At 40.2% G+C, this 21381-nt stretch overlaps 1 gene segment (V, D, J or C); it reads left to right on the forward strand.

Moving 5' to 3' along the window:
* Positions 1-9046: 9046 nt before the first annotated feature.
* Positions 9047-20965, forward strand: LOC310921943 (Ig alpha chain C region-like). The segment is given in 4 exons: positions 9047-9479; positions 11908-12255; positions 13933-14253; positions 20569-20965.
* The last annotated feature ends 416 nt before the right edge of the window (positions 20966-21381 follow it).

Raw genomic sequence — 21381 nt, forward strand, 5'->3', positions numbered from 1 at the left:
TTTCCCTCAAAATTCACATTTTTATCCCAAATTTTTCCTCCAAAAAAATCACATTTTTTGGTCATTTTTAGTTCAATTTTTCTCTTCAAAAATTCACATTTTTTGGGTCATTTTTATCCCAAATTTTGTCCCCCAAAATTCACATTTTTATCCCAATTTTCCATCTCAAAATTCTCCATTTTTGGGTCATTTTTAACCCAAATTTTCCTCCAAAAAATTTTCTTTTTTTGGGGCCATTTTTAAACCCAAATTCCCTCAAAAAATTCACCTTTTTTTCCACCATTTTTCCCCATTTTTTCCCCAATTTTTTTCCAATTTTTTCCCCATTTTTTTCCATTTTTTTCCCCAATTTTTTCTCATTTTTTCCCCATTTTTTCCCCCATTTTTCCCCCATTATTTCCCCATTTTAAACCAAATTTTCACCTTTTTTTTGGGCAATTTTTTGTCGTATTTTCCTCATTTTTTCCCCATTTTTTCCCCATTTTTCCCCCAATTTTTTTCTCATTTTTTCCCTTTTTTTCCCCCCATTTTTCACCTTTTATTTCCCCATTTTTTTCACCGTTTTTTCCTCATTTTCCCCCCATTTTTTCCCCAATTTTTTCCTCATTTTTTTCTCAATTTTTTTCCCCATTTCCCCCTTTTTTTCCCCATTTTTTTCCCATTTACCCCCCATTTTTTCCTCAATTTTTTTTCTCATTTTTCCCATTTTTCCCCAAATTTTCCCCATTTTTCCCCCAATTTTTCTCCCATTTTTTCCCATTTTTCTCCCCATTTTCTCCCCATTTTTCCCCCATTTTTCCCCCATTTTTCCCCAATTTTTCCCCAAATTTTCCCCATTTTTTCCCCATTTTTCCCCCATTTTTCCCCCATTTTTTCCCCATTTTTCACCCCATTTTCCCCCCCCAGGGCCGCAGCCAATCAGGAGCCGCGGGATCCGTTCAGGAGCCAATCAGGAGCGAGAAGATCCGGCCGGGAGCCAATCAGGAGCTTCGGTCCAGCCTGAGGAGAAAACGGGGAGAAAAATTGGGATTTTTGGGGGAAAAATTGGGATTTTTGGGAAAATTTGGGATTTTTGGGATTTTTTGGGGGATTTATTTTTAATTTTGGGGGAATTTTGGGGAATTTTGGGGTTTTTTGGGGAATTTTTGGGGAATTTTTGGGGGATTTGGGGAAAATTTGGGGAATTTTTGGGAAAATTTGGGATTTTTTGGGATTTTTTGGGGATTTAGTTTTAATTTTGGGGAAAATTTTGGGGAAAATTTTGGGGAATTTTTGGGAATTTTGGGGAATTTTTGGGATTTTTTTGGGATTTATTTTTAATTTTGGGGAATTTTGGGGAATTTTTGGGGATTTTTGGGGATTTTGGGGAAAATTTGGGATTTTTTGGGATTTTTTTGGGATTTATTTTTAATTTTGGGGAGAATTTTGGGAAAAATTTGGGGAATTTTGGGGATTTTTTTGGGGATTTTGGGGAAAATTTGGGGATTTTTTTTAAAAATTGGGGAATTTTGGGGGAATTTTGAGGATTTTTTGGGAGTTTGGGATTTTTGGGAAATTTGGGGAATTTTGGGGGAATTTTTGGGGAAAATTTGGGGGAAATTTTGGAGATTTTGGGAAAAAATTGGGGGAATTTTGGGGAATTTTTGGGAATTTTTTTTTTTTGTTGTTTCCAAAGAGATTTTTGGGGAATTCAGGAATTTGGGGGGAATTTTGAAAAATTTTGAGAAATTTTGGGGGAATTTTGAGGATTTTTTGGAAAATTTTTCTGGATTTTTGGGATTTTGGGGAATTGGGGAAAAATTGGGGGAAATTTTGGGGATTTTTTTGAAAATTTTTGGGAATTTTGAGGATTTTTGGGGATTTTGGGAAATTTTTGGAGAATTTTGGGGGATTTTTTTCTTTTTTTGAGATTTTTTTGGGAATTTGGGGGGATTTTGGAGGATTTTGGGGAGATTTTGGGGGAAATTTTGGGAAAATTCGGGAAAATTCGGGAAATTTGGGGGAAAATCTGAGGAATTTTGGGGAATTTTTGGGAATTCGGGGAAAAATTGGGGGAAATTTGTGGATTTTTTTTATTTTTTTGGAGATTTTTGGGGAATTTTGGGAATTTTTTTGTTTCATTTGGGGCAATTTGGGGGAAATTTGGGGGAATTTGAGGAAATTTTGGGGAAATTTGTGGATTTTTATGATTTTTTAGGAATTTTGGGGGAAATTTTGGGGGAATTTGGGGAAATTTTGGGGGAAATTTGTGGAATTTGGGGGAATTTTTTTGTTTCATTTGGGGGAATTTTGGGAGAATTTGGGGAAAATTTGGCGAAAATTTTGGGGGAATTTTGGTGAAATTTTGGGAATTTTTGTGGAAAATTTTGGAGGAATTTTTGAGGAAAAATTTTGGGAAATTTTGGGGGAATTTTTGGTGAAAATTTGGGGATTTTTTGGGGAGAATTTTGAGGAAAATTTTGTGGAAATTTTGGGGATTTTTTTTTTTTTTTTCATTTGGGAGAATTTTGGGGAAATTTGGGGATTTTTGGGGTAAATTTTGTGATAAATTTTGTGGAAAATTTTGTGGAAAATTTTGTGGAAATTTTTGGGGAATTTTTGTGGAAAATTTTGAGGAAAATTTTGGGGCAAATTTTTTGGTTTTTTGGGGCAATTTTTGGGGGGATCTCAAAGCCCAGACTGGTCTGGACTGGTTTATACTGGTTTATACTGGTTTATACTGGTTTATACTGGTCTGGATTGTTTTTACTGGTCTATACTGGTTTTAACTGGTTTTTACTGGTCTATACTGGTCCATATTGGTCTGAACTGGTCCTGTACTGGTTTATACTGGTCTGGACTGGTCTGGACTGGTTTAAACTGGGAATGGTAAAGCTGGGACTGCTCTGGACTGGTTTTACTGGTCTGTACTGGTTTATACTGGTTTGGACTGGTTTATACTGGGAATGGTAGAGCTGGGACTGGTCTGGACTGGTTTTACTGGTCTATACTGGTTTTTACTGGTCTGGACTGGTCTAAACTGGGTTTTACTGGTCCATACTGGTCTATACTGGTTTATACTGGTAGAGCTGGGGGGCTGTGGGTGCCGGGACTGGTCTGAACTGGTCTATACTGGGAATGGTGGAGCTGGGACTGGTCTGGACTGGTTTATACTGGTTTACACTGGTCTGAACTGGTCCTGTACTGGTCTATACTGGTTTATACTGGTCTATACTGGGAATAGTAGAGCTGGGACTGGTCTATACTGGTTTATACTGGTCTGGACTGGTCTGGACTGGTTTATACTGGGAATGGTAGAGCTGGGACTGGTCTGGACTGGTTTTACTGGTTTTAACTGGTTTTTACTGGTCCATACTGGTCTATACAGGTAAAGCTGGGGCAGCTCCAGGTGCCGGTACTGGTCCTGTACTGGTTTATACTGGTCTATACTGGGAATGGTAGAGCTGGGACTGGTCTGGACTGGTCTATACTGGTCTATACTGGGAATGGTAGAGCTGGGACTGGTTTTACTGGTCTAAACTGGGTTTTACTGGTCCACACTGGTCTATACTGGTCTATACTGGTAAAGCTGGGGCAGCTCCAGGTGCCGGTACTGGTCCTGTACTGGTTTATACTGGTCTGGACTGGTCTATACTGGTCTATACTGGGAATGGTAGAGCTGGGACTGGTCTGGACTGGTCTATACTGGGAATGGTAGAGCTGGGACTGGTTTATACTGGTTTAGACTGGTTTGGACTGGTCTGGAATGGTCCTGTACTGGTTTTTACTGGTTTGGACTGGTCCATACTGGTTTAAACTGGGAATGGTAAAGCTGGGACTGGTCTGGACTGGTTTATACTGGTCCATACTGGTCTGGACTGGTCTCGACTGGTCCCAGCTCATACTGGTCCATACTGGTCCATACTGGTCTATACTGGTAGAGCTGCGGGGCTCCAGGTGCCGGTACTGGTCTGTACTGGTTTATACTGGTCTGGACTGGGAATGGTAGAGCTGGGACTGGTCTGGACTGGTTTTACTGGTTTATACTGGTCTGGACTGGTCCCAGCTCATACTGGTCCATACTGGTCCATACTGGTCTATACTGGTCTATACTGGGGAAAAAAATGAGGAAAAAAATGGGGAAAAAAAACGGGGGAAAAATTGTGGGAAAAAATGGGGAAAAAAATGTTTAAAAATTCGATTTTTTTTTTTTTATACTGGTCCATACTGGTCTATACTGGGAATGGTAGAGCTGGGACTGGTCTGGACTGGTTTATACTGGTCTAAACTGGTTTAAACTGGTCCAAACTGGTTTATACTGGGAGAGCTGGGAAGGGTTTTTTGAGCGGCCCCAAAATTCAGGATTTTTCAGCCCAAAAATTGGCCCCCCAAAAAAAAAATCCCCCCCCCCAAAAAAAAAAAAAAACCGACCCAAAAATTCACAAAATTTTTCCCCGAAAATTGAAAATTAAAAATCCAAAAATTTCCCCTCCCCCCCCCGAAAAAAAATGACGAAAATTAAGAAAATTTTGCCCAAAAAGCCACAAAATTTGTCCCAAAAATCCTCAAATTTGTTCCAAAAATTGAATCGAAAACTCCAAATCACCAAAAAAAAAGACAAAAAAATGCCCAAATTTCACGAAATTTTGACCCAAAAAATCCCCAAATTTATCCCAAAAATTGAACCTAAAACTCAAAACTCCCCAAAAATGACAAAAAATGACAAAATTTGCCCAAAATCCACAAAATTTGCCCAAAATTCACAAAATTTGCCCCAAAAATTGAACCTTAAAATCCAAAATTGCCCAAAAAAGACAAAAAAATGCCAAAAAATTTGCCCAAAATTCACATTTTTTTCCCCAAAAATTCACAAATTTATCCCAAAAATTGAACCTGAAACTCCAAAAATTGTTTAAAATCCCAAAAATTCTCAAAATTTGACAAAAATCAACCAAATTTTGCCCCAAATCTACAAAATTCGCCCCAAAAATCCCCAAATTTGCCCCAAAATTGAACCTAAAACTTCAAAATCACCAAAAAAAGACAAAAAAATGCCCAAAATTCACAAAATTTTCCCCAAAAATCCCCAAATTCGCCCCAAAAATTGAACATGAAAATCCAAAAATCGCGAAAAAAGAAAAAATCACAAAAATCGACAAAAATCGCCCCAAATCCCAAAAAATTCAGCCCAAAAATTGAAGTTAAAAATCCAAAATCCAAAAAAAAATTTACAAGATTTGACCAAAAAATCGACAAAATTTGACCCAAAATTTGCCAAAAATCCCCAAATTTGTCCCCGAAATTTAAACTTAAAACCCAAAAATCACAAAAAAATCAGAAAAATTGCCCAAAATTTCCCAAAAATCACCAAAATTTGACCCAAAATTGAACCTAAAAACCCAAAATTAAAACTTAAAACCCAAAAATCACAAAAAAAATCACAAAATTGCCCCAAAATTGCTCAAAATCCACAAAATTTGCCCCAAAAATCCTCAAAATTTGCTCCAAAAATTGAATCAAAAACTCAAAAATGGCCAAAAAAAAAAAAAAAACCACAAAAATTGACAAAAATTGCCCCAAAATTTGCCCAAATTCCCAAAAATTCGGCCCAAAAATCGACCCCAAAACTCCAAAAATCACCAAAAAAAAAAAAAAAATCAGAAAAATTGTCCCAAAATCCACAAAATTTGCCCCAAAAACCCCAAAAATTTGTCCCAAAAATCCCCAAATTTGCCCCAAAATTGACTTTAAAACCCAAAATCACCAAAAAATGACAAAAATTGACAAAAATTTGCCCAAAATTCACAAAATTTGCCCCAAAATCCACAAATTCAGCACAAAAATTGAACTTAAAAATCAAAAATCACCAAAAAATGACAAAAATTGCCCCAAAATTGCCCCAAATCCCCAAAATTTGCCCCAAAAATTGAACCTTAAACTCCAAAATTGCCCAAAAAAGACAAAAAACGCCAAAAAATTTGCCCAAAATTCACAATTTTTTCCCCAAAAATCCCAAATTTGCCCCAAAAATTGAACCAGAAACTCCAAAAATTGTTAAAAATCCCAAAAAAATCTCAAAATTTGACAAAAATCAACCAAATTTGACCCAAAAATCTCAAATTTGCCCCAAAAATTGAACCTTAAAATCCAAAATCACCAAAAAATGACAAAAATTGACAAAAAAATCCCAAAATTTGCCCAAAATTCACAAAATTTGCCCCAAAAATTGAACCTAAAAACCCAAAAATCACAAAAAAATCCCAAAATTTGCCCAAAATCCACAAAATTTGACCCAAAAATCCCCAAATTTCTCAAAAAATGCAACAAAAAAACCCCAAAATTGCCCCAAAATGACAAAATTTCCCCAAATTTTGCCCAAAATCCAAAAAATCCGCCCCAAAAATCCCCAAATTTATCCCAAAATTGAACCTAAAACCCCAAAATCACCAAAAAATGACGAAAAATGACAAAAATTTGCCCAAAATCCACAAAAATTTGCCCCAAAACTCAAAAAAAACCCCCAAAAATCCCAAAAAAGCGACAAAATTCACCCAAAAATTGACAAAATTTGACCCAAAATTTGCCCAAAATTCGCATTTTTTGATCCAAAATTCGCATTTTTTGATCCAAAATTCACATTTTTTGACCCAAAACTCACCTGGACAACCCAAAAAAATTTTAAAAAATTAAATTTAAACCCCAAAAATTCACATTTTTTACCCCCAAACCCCCAAAATTTGTTAAAAATCCCAAAAATCCACAAAATTCACCCCAAAATTGACAAAATTCGCCCAAAATTTGCCCAAAATTCACATTTTTTGACCCAAAATTCACCTGGACCATCAAAAAAATTTTAAAAATTTAAATTTAAACCCCAAAAATTCACCTTTTTTTACCCTAAAAATCGAATTAAAAATTCAAAAATTTGTTAAAAATCACAAAAATTTTATAAAATTTAAAAAAAATTTGACAAAATTTGCCCAAATTTCACATTTTTTGACCCAAAATTTGCAGAAAATTTGAAAAATTTGACCCAAAACTCACCTGGACCATCAAAAAAATTCTTAAAAAATTAAATTTAAACCCCCAAAATTCACATTTTTTACCCCAAAACCTCCAAAATTTGTTAAAAATCCCAAAAATCCAAAAAATTTCATAAAATTTGACCAAAGTTTGCCCAAAATTCACATTTTTTGACCCAAAAATTCACATTTTTTGACCCAAAACTCACCTGGACAACCCAAAAAAATTTTAAAAAATTAAATTTAAACCCCAAAAATTCACATTTTTTACCCCCAAACCCCCAAAATTTGTTAAAAATCCCAAAATTCACAAAATTCACTCAAAAATTCACATTTTTTGACCCAAAATTTGCCCAAAATTCACATTTTTTGACCCAAAATTCACATTTTTTGACCCAAAACCTCCAAAATTTGTTTAAAAATCCCCAAAATTAATAAAATTTCATAAAATTTGACAATTTTGACCCAAAATTTGCCCAAAATTTGAGAAATTTGACCCAAAATTTGCCCAAAATTCGCATTTTTTTTAACCCAAAACTCACCTGGATGATCCAAAAAATTTTAAAAAAATTAAATTTAAACCCCAAAATTCACATTTTTTTACCCAAAAATCGACCCAAAATTTCCAAATTTTGTCAAAAATCACCAAAAAATCATAAAATTTGAAAAAAATTCGATAAAATTTGCCCAAAATTCTCATTTTTTACCCCAAAATTTCACATTTTTTTGTCTCACCTGAAGCTCCTCATTGTCCCCAATGGGAGGGGGCGTGGCCTGATGACGTCATCGATGACGTCACTCCCAGACGGGGCGTGGCCTCGATTTCCTCAATTTTTTTATTTTTAACGTTTTGTGGTTTTTTATTTTCGATTTTTGTGGGTTTTTTTATTTTTCAGGGTCAAATTTGGGTCAAAATTTGGGTTTTGGGATGGGCGGGGCTTAATATGCAAATTAGGAAGTTTTCCCGCCATTTTTTGCCGCCATTTTGTTTGTAGTTTGGCCGCCATTTTGGTTTGTAGTTTGGCCGCCATTTTGTTTTGTAGTTTTTTGGGCGCCATTTTGTTTTGCCGCCATTTTGGCCCCCATTTTGTTTGTAGTTTTTTGCCGCCATTTTGTTTGTAGTTTTTGGCTGCCATTTTGTTTTCCCGCCATTTTTTGCCGCCATTTTGTTTGTAGTTTGGCCGCCATTTTGTTTGTAGGGGTTTTTTTGGCCGCCATTTTGCTTTGTAGTTTTGGCCGCCATTTTGTTTTGTAGTTTTGGCCGCCATTTTGTTTTGCCGCCATTTTGGCCACCGTTTTGGTTTGTAGTTTTTCTTGGCCGCCATTTTGTTTGTAGTTTTTGGCCGCCATTTTGTTTTGTAGGGTTTTTTTTGCCGCCATTTTGTTTGTAGTTTTTTCCGCCATTTTGAATTTAATTTTTTTTGGATTTTTTTGGGTCAAATTTGGGTCTTTTTGAACCAAATTTTTTTGTTAATTGTGGGCGTCGCTTTTAAAATGCAAATTAGGAAGTTTTCCCGCCAAAAATAGGCCACGCCCACCATGATTTTCCCTCCTTTTTTTGTTGATTTTTTCGGCCATTTTGAATCGAATTTTTTCGGATTTTTTTGGGGTCAAATTTTGGTCAAATTTGGGTCTTTTTTGGTGGAATTTTTTATTTTCCCACCGTTTCCCTATAAGGAGTTGTCGGCCATCTTGGATTGAATTTCGGCCATTTTGAATTGAATTTTTGGGGCATTTTTTGGGTTAAATTTGGGATTTTTTGGCTCATTTTTGACGAAATTTTTTCTCAAATATGGGCGTGGCCTCCCTTATGCAAATTAGAAGGATTTCATAATAAAAAAGCCACGCCCACCTCTCATTTTCCCTCCATTTCCTAATAAGGGGTTGTCGGCCATCTTGGATTAATTTTCTTGGCAATTTTTGGGATTTTTTGGGTCAAATTTGGTCAAATTTTCTTCTCAAATATGGGCATGGTCTCCTTTATGCTAATTAGGATGTAAATTCCACCATTAAAAGCCACGCCCACTCCTTGTTTTTCCGCCATTTTGAGCTGGGGATTTTCCGCCATCTTGAATCAATTTTCTCAGGGATTTTTTTTGGACCAAATTTGGGAATTTTTGGGTCAAATTTGGGTCATTTCGGACGGGATTTTTAATTAAAACTAATTAAACTTTTTTTTTTTTTTTTCCCTCTCAGCCCCCGCCCACGCCCCCACCCTCTTCCCATTGGTCACGTGCCATGAGTGTGACCCTCAGGTGACCTTTGGCTGTTTGGCTTCCGGTTTCTTCCCCGGCCCCGCCCAGCTGAGCTGGGGGGGCGTGGCCCAGGGCGTGGCCAAGGTTTTCCCGGAAGTGACGACGGGAACCGGAAGTTTGGGTTTGGCCTCCCGAGTGACGATGAGCGGGGCCGAGGCGGAAAATGGCGACTTCCGGTGTCAGGTGACGCATCGGGGGAATAATTATGAGCTGCACGTGACAGGTGAGTGAAGGGTTAAAAAAAGGGGGGTTTTTTGGGGTTTTTAAAATGGATTTTTGGGAATTTTTAATGATTTTTTTTTTGGTGAATTTTTGGGGATTTTTTGGGGATTTTTTTGTGAATTTTTAATGAATTTTTTTGGTGAATTTTTGTGGATTTTTTGGGGTTTTGGGGATTTTTTGGGGATTTTTTTGCGATTTTTTTGGTGAATTTTTAATGATTTTGGGGGGGATTTTTGTGAATTTTTTGTGGGGATTTTTTGGGGATTTTTTTGTGATTTTTTGGGGGGTTTTGGTGAATTTTTTGAGGGATTTTTGGGGATTTTTTGGGGATTTTTTGGGGATTTTTTGGGGGATTTTTTTGGGGTTTTTTTTGAGGTTTTTTTTAGAGTTTTTTGGGGATTTTTTTGAGAATTTTTTCAGAATTTTTGAGGATTTTTTTTGGGAATTTTTGTGATTTTTTGAGGAATTTTTGGGGATTTTTTTGTGAAATTTTTTGAGGGTTTTTTGGGGATTTTTTTGGGATTTTTTGAGGATTTTTTTGTGAAGTTTTTGGGGTTTTTTTGGTGATTTTTTGGGGGGTTTTGGTGAATTTTTTTGAGGGATTTTTTTGTGATTTTTTTGGGGAATTTTTGTGAATTTTTGGGGAGATTTTTGGGGATTTTTTGGGGATTTTTTTGTGAATTTTTGGGGGGTTTTGGTGAATTTTTTTTGAGGGATTTTTGAGGATTTTTTGGGATTTTTTGAGGATTTTTTTGGGGATTTTTTTGAGGGATTTTTGGGGATTTTTTGGGGGATTTTTTTGGGAATTTTTGTGAATTTTTGGGGAGTTTTGGTGAATTTTTTTAAGGGATTTTTGGGGATTTTTTGGGGATTTTTTGTGGATTTTTTTGGGATTTTTTGAGGATTTTTTTGTGAATTTTTTAGGGATTTTTTGGGGATTTTTTTTGTGGATTTTTGTGATTTTTTTTGGTGAATTTTTGAGGATTTGTTGGGAATTTTTCGGAGGGGATTTTTGTGGATTTTTTTGCTGAATTTTTGAGAAATTTTGAGGATTTTTTTTGTGGATTTTTTGTGGATTCTTTGATGAATTTTTGTGAATTTTTGAGGATTTTTTAAATTAATTTTTGGGGATTTTTTCCTGGATTTTTGGAGGATTTTTTTGTGTATTTTTTGTGGATTTTTTGGGGATTTTTGTTGGATTTTTGGGGGATTTTTTGTGATTTTTTTAGGGGGGATTTTTGTGGATTTTCTGGTAATTTTTTTGTGGATTTTTGAGAATTTTTTGACGAATTTTTAATGATTTTTTTGACGAATTTTTGTGAATTTTTGGGGATTTTTGTGGATTTTTTCTGAATATTTTTAGGGATTTTTTTGTGGATTTTTTGTGGATTTTTTTGGGGATTTTTGGGGATTTTTGTGGATATTGGGAATTTTTGAGAGAATTTTTGTGAATTTTTAATGATTTTTCTGGCGAATTTTTGTGAATTTTTGAGAGAATTTTGCGGGATTTTTTTGAGGATTTTTTTTTGAGAGTTTTGTGAATTTTTGAGGATTTTTTGAGATTTTTTTTGGTGGATTTTTGGGGGATTTTTGTGCCTTTTCTGAGGATTTTTTGGGAGATTTTTGGGGGGATTTTTTGGGATCTTTTGAGGATTTTTTTGTGATTTTTTTTGTGGATTTTTGTGGGGGTTTTGGGGGATTTTTTTGTGATTTTTTTTTGCTGAATTTTTGAGAAATTTTGAGGATTTTTTTGTGGATTTTTTTGTGGATTTTTTGGTGAATTTTTAAGAATTTTTGAGGATTTTTTAAATTAATTTTTGGGGTTTTTTTTCTGGATTTTTTGAGGATTTTTTGAGGATTTTTTGAGGATTTTTTGGAGTTTTTTGGGGATTTTTTTTGAGAATTTTTGATGAATTTTTGAGGATTTTTTGAGGAATTTTGTGGATTTTTTTTTGTGATTTTTTTGTGATTTTTTTGGGGAATTTTTGTGAATTTTTGGGGAATTTTTGTGAATTTTTGGGATGGGATTTTTGTGAATTTTTTTACTGATTTTTAGTCGATTTTTTTTGGACCAAATTTTGGGTCAATTTTATCTAATTTTTGCTCCATTTTAATGAATTTTGTGTCAATTTTGACCAACTTTGGGTCAATTTTGACCAACTTTGGGTCCATTTTTTTTTACCAAACTTTGGGTCCATTTTACCAAAATTTGGGTCAATTTTGACCAATTTTGGGTCGATTTTTTTTACCAAATTTTCGGTCAATTTTCCCAATTTTTGTGTCAATTTTGACCAACTCTGGGTCAATTTTTTTTTACAAAATCTTGGGTCCATTTTGACGAATTTTGGGTCCATTTTCACAAATTTTGGGTCCATTTAATCCAATTTTGGGTCAATTTTAATGAATTTTATTTCAATTTCCAGGCGAAGATATCTGCCCACCCAAAGCCAACTTCACTCTCTCCCTGCTGAGCGACCCCGGCCAATCAGATCCCTCCGTCCCCGACTCCGCCCCCGGCGCCGTCCAATTGCTGTGCCAGGCCCGTGGGCGTGGCTCCCGCCAGGCCAACCTCACCTGGTTGGTCAACGGTGACGTCACCGACCTGGGGGCGGAGCTTTCGTCGTGTCACGAGGAGGGCGGGGCCAACCAGGAAGTGCTGAGCGGGCGGGTCAACGTCAGCCGGGAATTGTGGGAAGGGGGAGCCACCTTCACCTGCCGGGCCGGCCACGCCCACCTGGCCACGCCCCTCAGCGCCAGCGCCAGCAACTACTGCAAAGGTCGGTCAAAAAATTCGATTTATTTTTGAATTTTTAGGAAATTTTTGGGGAATTTTAGAGGGTTTTTAGACAAAAATTGTGGAAATTTTAGGGAATTTTGGGCGAAATTTGAGGAAATTTAAAAAAAAATTGATGGAATTTGGTGAAATTTTGATTTTTTTAAGCGGAATTTTAGGAAATCCGATGAAATTTTGAGTTTTACCAAAATTTTACGAAATTTGCACAAATTTTGAAAGTTTTAAAATGAGATTTGATGAAATTCGATGAAAATTTGATTTTTTTTTAAAGACGAATTTTATGAAATTTTTGGTGAAATTTCGAGTTGATCAAAATTTATGAAATTTGCTGAAATTTTGACTCGTTTTTACCAATTTTGGTGAAATTTGATGAGGTCGAAAAATTGGATTTTTTGGGTTTTTTTTTTTGGGGGGGGGAAATTTAATGAATTTTAATGAGTTTTGTCATTTTTAGCGAAATCGACGGAATTTGCCAAAAATTCAGGTGTTTTTTTGAAGGAAAATTTGGTGAAATTTGGAGGTTTTTAAAGAAAAATTTTGGTTTTTTGTCGATGTTTTGTCAAATTTTCCGATTTTTGTCAAATTTTCTCATTTTCACCAATTTCATAATTTTCACCCAATTTCGTCCTTTTTTCACCCCATTTTCCATTTTTCATCAAATTTTGTGATTTTCACCCGATTTTCCCCATTTTCGGTCAAATTTTGTAATTTTCACCCTTTTTCTCATTTTTTCACCCAATTTTTCCATTTTCACCAAATTTTCCTCTTCTTTCCAAATTTTCTCATTTTTACCAAACTCCAGGAATTTCAATGAAAACGCATCAAAAAATCGCCATTTTTTCCCCAAAAATCACCATTTTTCCTCAAAAAAAAAATCCAATTTTTTCCCAAAAAATCGCCATTTTTCCTCCAAAAAATCACCAATTTTTTCCCAAAATCTCCATTTTTTCACCCAAAAAATTCAAATTTTTTCCCCAACACGTTCCAAACCGGTTCCCTCCGTCCGTCCTTTACCTGTCAAGCAGCCCCAACCTCACCTGGTTTTTTTATTTTTTATTTTTCACAAATTTTCTCATTTTTCACCCAATTTTCCTCTTTCTTCCAATTTTTCTCATTTTCACCAATTTTTCCCATTTTTCACCAATTTTCCCATTTTTTGTCAAATTTTGTAACTTCCACCGATTTTTTTCAATTTTCACCGATTTTCCCATTTTTTTCTCAATTTTTCCAATTTTTCCCAAATTTTCCCTTTTTTTCTCCCAAATTTTTCCCATTTTTTCCGCAAATTTTCTCATTTTCACCCAAATTTTCCTCTTCTTTCCAAATTTTCTCTTTTCCCCTCGAATTTCTCCCATTTTTCCTCAAATTTCTCCCATTTTTTCTCCAAATTTTCTCGTTTCTTTCCTATATTTTCTCCATTTTCAACCAAAATCGTCGTTTTTCACCCCAAAACCACTTTTCCTCCCAAAATTCAGGATTTTCACCCCAAATCCATTTCTCTCCTTAAATTCCAGATTTTCACCTGACGTCGCATCAAAAAATCACCATTTTTTCTCCAAAAATCGCCATTTTTTTCCCTAAAAATCACCATTTTTTCTCCAAAAAACCCAATTTTTTCCCAAAATCCTCATTTTTTCACCCAAATTTTTATCCCCAACAGGTTCCAAACCGGTTCCCTCCGTCCAAATCCTCCCGCCGACCCTTCAGGACCTTTACCTGTCCAGCAGCCCCAACCTCACCTGCGTCGCCTCCAACCTGAAATCCCCCGACCCCAAATTCACCTGGAGCCGCTCCGGGGGCGGGGCCTTGGGCGTGGCCATTTCCGGCCCCGCCCACCGCCTGCCCAACGGCCAATACGAGGTCAGGAATTATTTGGGGCTTTGCGCCGAGGATTGGAATTCCGGCGAGGAGTTCACGTGTCGAGTGGGCGGCGACGACGTCGGGGACACGCCCCTGGTGGCCACGATAAGGAAGGAAAATAGTAAGTTTTTTTTTTTTTAAGGATTTTGGGAAATTTTGGAAAAAATTTGGGGGGATTTTGGGAAAATTTGGGGAAATTTGGGGGGTTTTGGAGTGAAATTTCGGGGGTTTTAGGTCAAAATTCAGGGATTTTAGGTCAAAACTTGGGTTTTTTTTAACCAATTTTTCTCTTTTTTTTTTTCTCTAAGTTTCTTCCCAATTTTGGGTAAAATTTTGGGTGTTTTGGGACGAAATTTGAGGGTTTGAGGTTGAAAAATCACATTTTTGGGGTGGGAATTGGGAGGTTTTTAGGTTGGAAGTTTTAACTGATTATTTTCACGTTTTTCAGCGGTTTTGGTTTATTTGGGACAAAATTTGCCATTTTTAGGCGAATTTTTGGGGTCAGAATTTGGAGGCTTTTTGAGGGGTTGGGATTTGTGGGTTTTGGGTCAAAATTCGGGGATTTTAGGCAATTTTTCATTTTTCACACAATTATTTTCTGGTTTTCGGAGTTGAAATTCCTGGAGTTGTTCCTGGGTTTGGGGTGAAAAATTGTTGGTTTTGGGGTCGGAATTTGCAGATTTGGGGTTGAAATTTGAAATTTTGGGGTGAAAATTTGCGGATTTGGGGTCGTTCCGTACTGGGAGACTCAACTGGAAGAGTTTGGGTCAAACTGGGAGGCCCAGCTGGGAATGGACTGGTCTGAACTGGGAGGGTCAACTGGGATTGGAAGAGTCAAACTGGGAAGGGTCAACTCAAACTGGGAGACCCAACTGGGAACGGCGAAGTCAAACTGGGAATGGAGGAGCCAAACTGGGAATGGAGAAATCAAACTGGGAATGGGTTTCTCCAACTGGGAGATTCAACTGGGAACGGTTTGGTCAACTGGGAGACCCAACTGGGAATGGAAGAGTCAAACTGGGAGACCCAACTGGGAATGGAAAAATCAAACTGGGAACGGAGAGACCAAACTGGGAATGGGTTTCTCCAACTGGGAGACCCAACTGGGAACGGTGAAGTCAAACTGGGAATGGAGAATCCAAACTGGGAATGGGTTTCTCCAACTGGGAATGGTGAAACCCAACTGGGAGACCCAACTGGGAATGGTTTGGTCAAACTGGGAATGGAGAGATCAAACTGGGAGACCCAACTGGGAACAGTTTGGTCAACTGGGGAACCCAACTGGGAATGGAAGAGTCAAACTGGGAATGGTCTGGTCAAACTGGGAGACCCAAACTGGGAATGGAAGAGCCAAACTGGGAATGGTTTGGTCTTACTGGGAACCCAACTGGGAATTGTTTGGTCAAACTGGGAGCCCCAACTGGGAAGGGTCAACTCAAACTGGGATTGGTTTGGTCAACTGGGAATGGTGGAAACCCAACTGGGAGACCCAACTGGGATTGGTCAAGTCAAACTGGGAATGGTTTGGTCAACTGGGAGAGTCAACTGGGAATGGTGACATCAAACTGGGAACCCAAATAGGAATGGAAGAGTCAAACTGGGAATGAGTTTCTCCAAACTGGGAGACCCAACTGGGAATGGAGAAGCCAAACTGGGAACGGTGAAACCAAACTGGGATTGGAAGAGTCAAACTGGGAATGGAGAAATCAAACTGGGAGACCCAACTGGGAATGATAAAATCAAACTGGGAATGGGTTTCTCCAACTGGGAGATGCAACTGGGAACCCAGCTGGGATTGGACGAGTCAAACTGGGAATGGAAGAGCCGAACTGGGAACGGTGAAACCAAACTGGGACACCCAGCTGGGAAGGGTTTGGTCAACTGGGAGACCCAACTGGGAATGGAAGAGTCAAACTGGGAGACCCAACTGGGAATTGTTTGGTCAAACTGGGAGACCCAACTGGGAAGGGTCAACCCAAGTGGGAGACCCAACTGGGAACCCAAATAGGAATGGAAGAGTCAAACTGGGAACAGTGAAATCAAACTGGGGACCCAACTGGGATTGGAAGAGTCAAACTGGGAAAGGTCAACCCAACGGGTCAATCCAACTGGGAATGGGTTTCTCCAACTGGGAGACTCAACTGGGAGACCAAACTGGGAACGGCAAAGTCAAACTGGGAACCCAATTGGGAATGGAGAGATCAAAGTGGGAGGTCAAACTGGGAATGGTTTGGTCAAACTGGTAGACTTAACTGGGAATGGAGAAATCAAACTGGGAATGGGTTTCTCCAACTGGGGACCCAACTGGGAAGGGTCAACTCTTACTGGGGACCCAACTGGGAGTGGTGAAACCCAACTGGGAATGGAAGAGTCAAACTGGGAGACCCAACTGGGAATGGTCAACCCTTACTGGGAACCCAACTGGGAAGGGTTTGGTCAACGGGGAGACCCAACTGGGATTTGGTTCTTCCAACTGGGAGACCCAACTGGGAATGGAAGAGTCAAACTGGGAATGGTGAAACCAAGCTGGAAGACCAAACTGGGATGGGTCAACTCAAACTGGGAACTCAACTGGGAATGGAAGAGTCAAACTGGGAGACCCAACTGGGAATGGAGAAGTCAAACTGGGAATGGGTTTCTCCAACTGGGAATGGTGGAAACCCAACTGGGAGACCCAACTGGGAATGGTCTGGTCAAACTGGGAATGGAGAGATCAAACTGGGAGACCCAACTGGGAACAGTTTGGTCAACTGGGGAACCCAACTGGGAATGGAAGAGTCAAACTGGGAATGAGTTTCTTTAACTGGGAGACCCAACTGGGAATGGTCAACCCTTACTGGGAACCCAAATAGGAATGGAAGAGTCAAACTGGGAACAGTGAAACCCAACTGGGGATGGAAGAGTCAAACTGGGAATGGAGAGATCAAACTGGGAGACCCAAACTGGGAAGGGTCAACTCTTACTGGGAACCCAAACTGGGATTGGTCAGGTCAAACTGGGAAGGGTCAACTCAAACTGGGAACTCAGCTGGGAATGGATTGGCCAAACTGGGAGACCCAACTGGGAATGGCTTTTCTAACTGGGAATGGTGAAACTCAACCGGGAGACCCAACTGGGATTGGAAGAGTCAAACTGGGAGACCCAACTGGGAAGGGTCAACTCAAACTGGGAGACCCAAACTGGGATTGGTTTGGTCAAACTGGGATTGGAGAAACCAAACTGGGAGACTCAACTGGGAAACTCAACTGGGAATAGAAAAGTCAAACTGGGAATGGAGAGACCAAACTGGGAGACCCAACTGGGAACGATGAATCCAAACTGGGATTGGTGAAGTCAAACTGGGAGAGCCAACTGGGAAGGGTCAACTCTTACTGGGAACTCAACTGGGAATTGTTTGGTCAAACTGGGAGACCCAAACTGGGAAGGGTCAACTCAAACTGGGAGACCAAACTGGGAACCCAAATAGGAATGGAGGAGTCAAACTGGGAACGTTTTTTTTCCAACTGGGAACCCAACTGGGAATGGCTTTTCTAACTGGGAATGGAGAGATCAAACTGGGAGACCCAACTGGGAATTGAAGGATCAAACTGGGAGTGGATTGGTCCAACTGGGAGACCCAACTGGGAATGGTCTGGTCAAACTGGGAATGGAGAGACCAAACTGGGAGACCCAACTGGGATTTGGTTCTTCCAACTGGGAGACCCAACTGGGATTGGTCAAGTCAAACTGGGAATGGTTTGGTCAACTGGGAGAGTCAACTGGGAATGGTGACATCAAACTGGGAACCCAAATAGGAATGGAAGAGTCAAACTGGGAATGAGTTTCTCCAAACTGGGAGACCCAACTGGGAATGGAGAAGCCAAACTGGGAACGGTGAAACCAAACTGGGATTGGAAGAGTCAAACTGGGAATGGAGAAATCAAACTGGGAGACCCAACTGGGAATGATAAAATCAAACTGGGAATGGGTTTCTCCAACTGGGAGATGCAACTGGGAACCCAGCTGGGATTGGACGAGTCAAACTGGGAATGGAAGAGCCGAACTGGGAACGGTGAAACCAAACTGGGACACCCAGCTGGGAAGGGTTTGGTCAACTGGGAGACCCAACTGGGATTGGAAGAGTCAAACTGGGAGATCCAACTGGGAATTGTTTGGTCAAACTGGGAGACCCAACTGGGAAGGGTCAACCCAAGTGGGAGACCCAACTGGGAACCCAAATAGGAATGGAAGAGTCAAACTGGGAACAGTGAAATCAAACTGGGGACCCAACTGGGATTGGAAGAGTCAAACTGGGAAAGGTCAACCCAACGGGTCAATCCAACTGGGAATGGGTTTCTCCAACTGGGAGACTCAACTGGGAGACCAAACTGGGAACGGCAAAGTCAAACTGGGAACCCAATTGGGAATGGAGAGATCAAAGTGGGAGGTCAAACTGGGAATGGTTTGGTCAAACTGGGAGGCCAAACTGGGAACGGTTTGGTCAAACTGGTAGACTTAACTGGGAATGGAGAAATCAAACTGGGAATGGGTTTCTCCAACTGGGAGACCCAACTGGGAACGATGAATCCAAACTGGGAACCCAATTGGGAATGGAAAAGTCAAACTGGGAATGGTCTGGTCAAACTGGGAGGCCAAACTGGGAACGGTTTGGTCAACTGGGGACTCAACTGGGATTGGAAGAGTCAAACTGGGAACAGTGAAACCAAACTGGGAAGGGTCAACTCAAACTGGGAATCGTTGGTCAACTGGGAGACCCAACTGGGAATGTGAAACCCAACTGGGAATGGAAGAGTCAAACTGGGAACGATTTTTTTCAACTGGGAGACCCAACTGGGAAGGGTCAAGTCTCACTGGGGACCCAAATAGGAATGGAAGAGTCAAACTGGGAATGGAGGAATCAAACTGGGAATGATGAAATCAAACTGGGAGACCCAACTGGGAAGGGAGAGACTCAACTGGGAATGGGTTTCTCCAACTGGGAGACCCAACTGGGAATGGTCTGGTCAAACTGGGAGACCCAAACTGGGAAGGGTCAACTCAAACTGGGAGACCCAACTGGGATTGGAGGAATCAAACTGGGATTGGTTTGGTCAACTGGGAATGGATTGGTCAAACTGGGAGACCCAAACTGGGAATGGAAGAGCCAAACTGGGAATGGTTTGGTCTTACTGGGAACCCAACTGGGAATTGTTTGGTCAAACTGGGAGCCCCAACTGGGAATGGAGAAGCCAAACTGGGATTGGTGAAGTCAAACTGGGAGACCCAACTGGGAGCAGTGAAGTCAAACTGGGAATAGTTTGATCAACTGGGAACGGTAAAATCAAACTGGGAGACCCAACTGGGAATGGTCAACCCTTACTGGGAGACTGAACTGGGAATGGTTTGGTCAAACTGGGGAACCCAACTGGGAAGGGTCAACTCAACAGGGAGACCCAACTGGGAATGGAAGAGTCAAACTGGGAATGGAGAAATCAAACTGGGAGACCCAACTGGGATTGGTTTGATCAAACTGGGAGACCAAACTGGGAAGGGTCAACTCAAACTGGGAGACTCAACTGGGAACCCAACTGGGAATGGAGAGATCAAACTGGGAGGCCCAACTGGGATTGGAAGAGTCAAACTGGGAATGGAAGAGTCAAACTGGGAGACCCAACTGGGAAGGGTCAACTTTAACTGGGAGACCAAACTGGGAATGGAAGAGCCAAACTGGGAATGGAGAAACCAAACTGGGAGACCCAACTGGGATTGGTTTGGTCAACTGGGAACGATGAAATCAAACTGGGGATTCAACTGGGAATGGAAGAGTCAAACTGGGAATGGAGAGACCAAACTGGGAGACACAACTGGAAACGGTCAAGTCTTACTGGGAGAGTCAACTGGGAATAGACAAGTCAAACTGGGAATAATTTTTTCAACTGGGAGACCCAACTGGGAATGGAGAAATCAAACTGGGAATGGTTTGGTCTTACTGGTAAACCCAACTGGGATTGGAAGAGTCAAACTGGGAATGGGTTTCTCCAAACTGGGAGACCCAACAGGGAATGGGAAACCCAACTGGGAACCAAACTGGGAACCCAACTGGGAGTGGTTTGGTCAACTGGGAGACCCAACTGGGATTTGATTCTTCCAACTGGGAGACCCAACTGGGAACCCAACTGGGAATGGCTTTTCTAACTGGGAATGGTCTGGTCAAACTGGGAGACCCAACTGGGAATAGCCAAGTCAAACTGGGAATGGTTTCTTCTTACTGGGAACCCAACTGGGAATGGAAGAGCCAAACTGGGAATGGAGAAATCAAACTGGGAGACCCAACTGGAATTGGTTTGGTCAACTGGGAATGGTTTGGTCAACTGGGAGACCCAACTGGGAAGGGTCAACCCAACTGGGTCCCCTCCATTTGACCAAACCCCAACCCAACAACCCGACCCTTCTCCAGCCGGCGCCGCCGTCGCCCCGAAAGTCTTCGTCTTCCCTCCGCCCCCCGAAGAGTTGGCCTTGTCGGAAACCGTCACCTTGACGTGCCTGGCCAGCGGCTTCGCCCCCCGCGACGTCCTGATCACCTGGACGCACCTGGACGCCCCGGTGGATTCTGGGAAATTCTCCATCTTGGGCCCGGAGCCCGACGCCGGAAGTTCCGGGAGGTTCTCGGCCTATTCCAAGATGGCGGTGGGGGCGGAGGAGTGGAGGAGGGGCGACGTCTTCGCCTGCGTGGTGGGGCATGATGGGATTGGGATGAAGTTTATTCAGAGGAGTTTGGACAAGACGATGGCGAGGCCGGCGAACGTCAACGTGTCCGTGGTGTTGGCGGATTCCGACACCGTCTGTTATTGAAATTTAAATTTTTAGAAATAAAAAATATTGAGAGATTAAAATCTGGATTTTTGTGGGTTTTTTTCGGGGGAAAAAAATGGAAATTTGGGGCGAAATTTGTGGATTTTTAGAGGAAAAAATGAAGATTTTTGGAGGGAAAATGTGAATTTTGGGATGAGTCGATTTGGAGCGAAATTGGTGAATTTGGGAGGGAAAAATGTGGATTTTTTGGGGTAAAAAAGTGGATTTTAGGAGGAAAAATGTGGATTTTTGGTATTGGGAGGAAAATGTGGATTTGGGGTGAAATTGGCATATTTTAGGAGGGAAAATTTGGATTTTTTGGGGTAAAAATGTGGATTTTTAGGAGGGAAAATGTGGATTTTTGGTATCAGGAGGAAAATGTGGATTTGGGGTGAAATTGGTGAATTTTGGGAGGGAA

The sequence above is a fragment of the Zosterops lateralis genome (assembly GCF_965231275.1).
Source record: "Zosterops lateralis genome assembly, chromosome: 38".
NCBI classification, from domain to species: Eukaryota; Metazoa; Chordata; class Aves; order Passeriformes; family Zosteropidae; genus Zosterops; species Zosterops lateralis.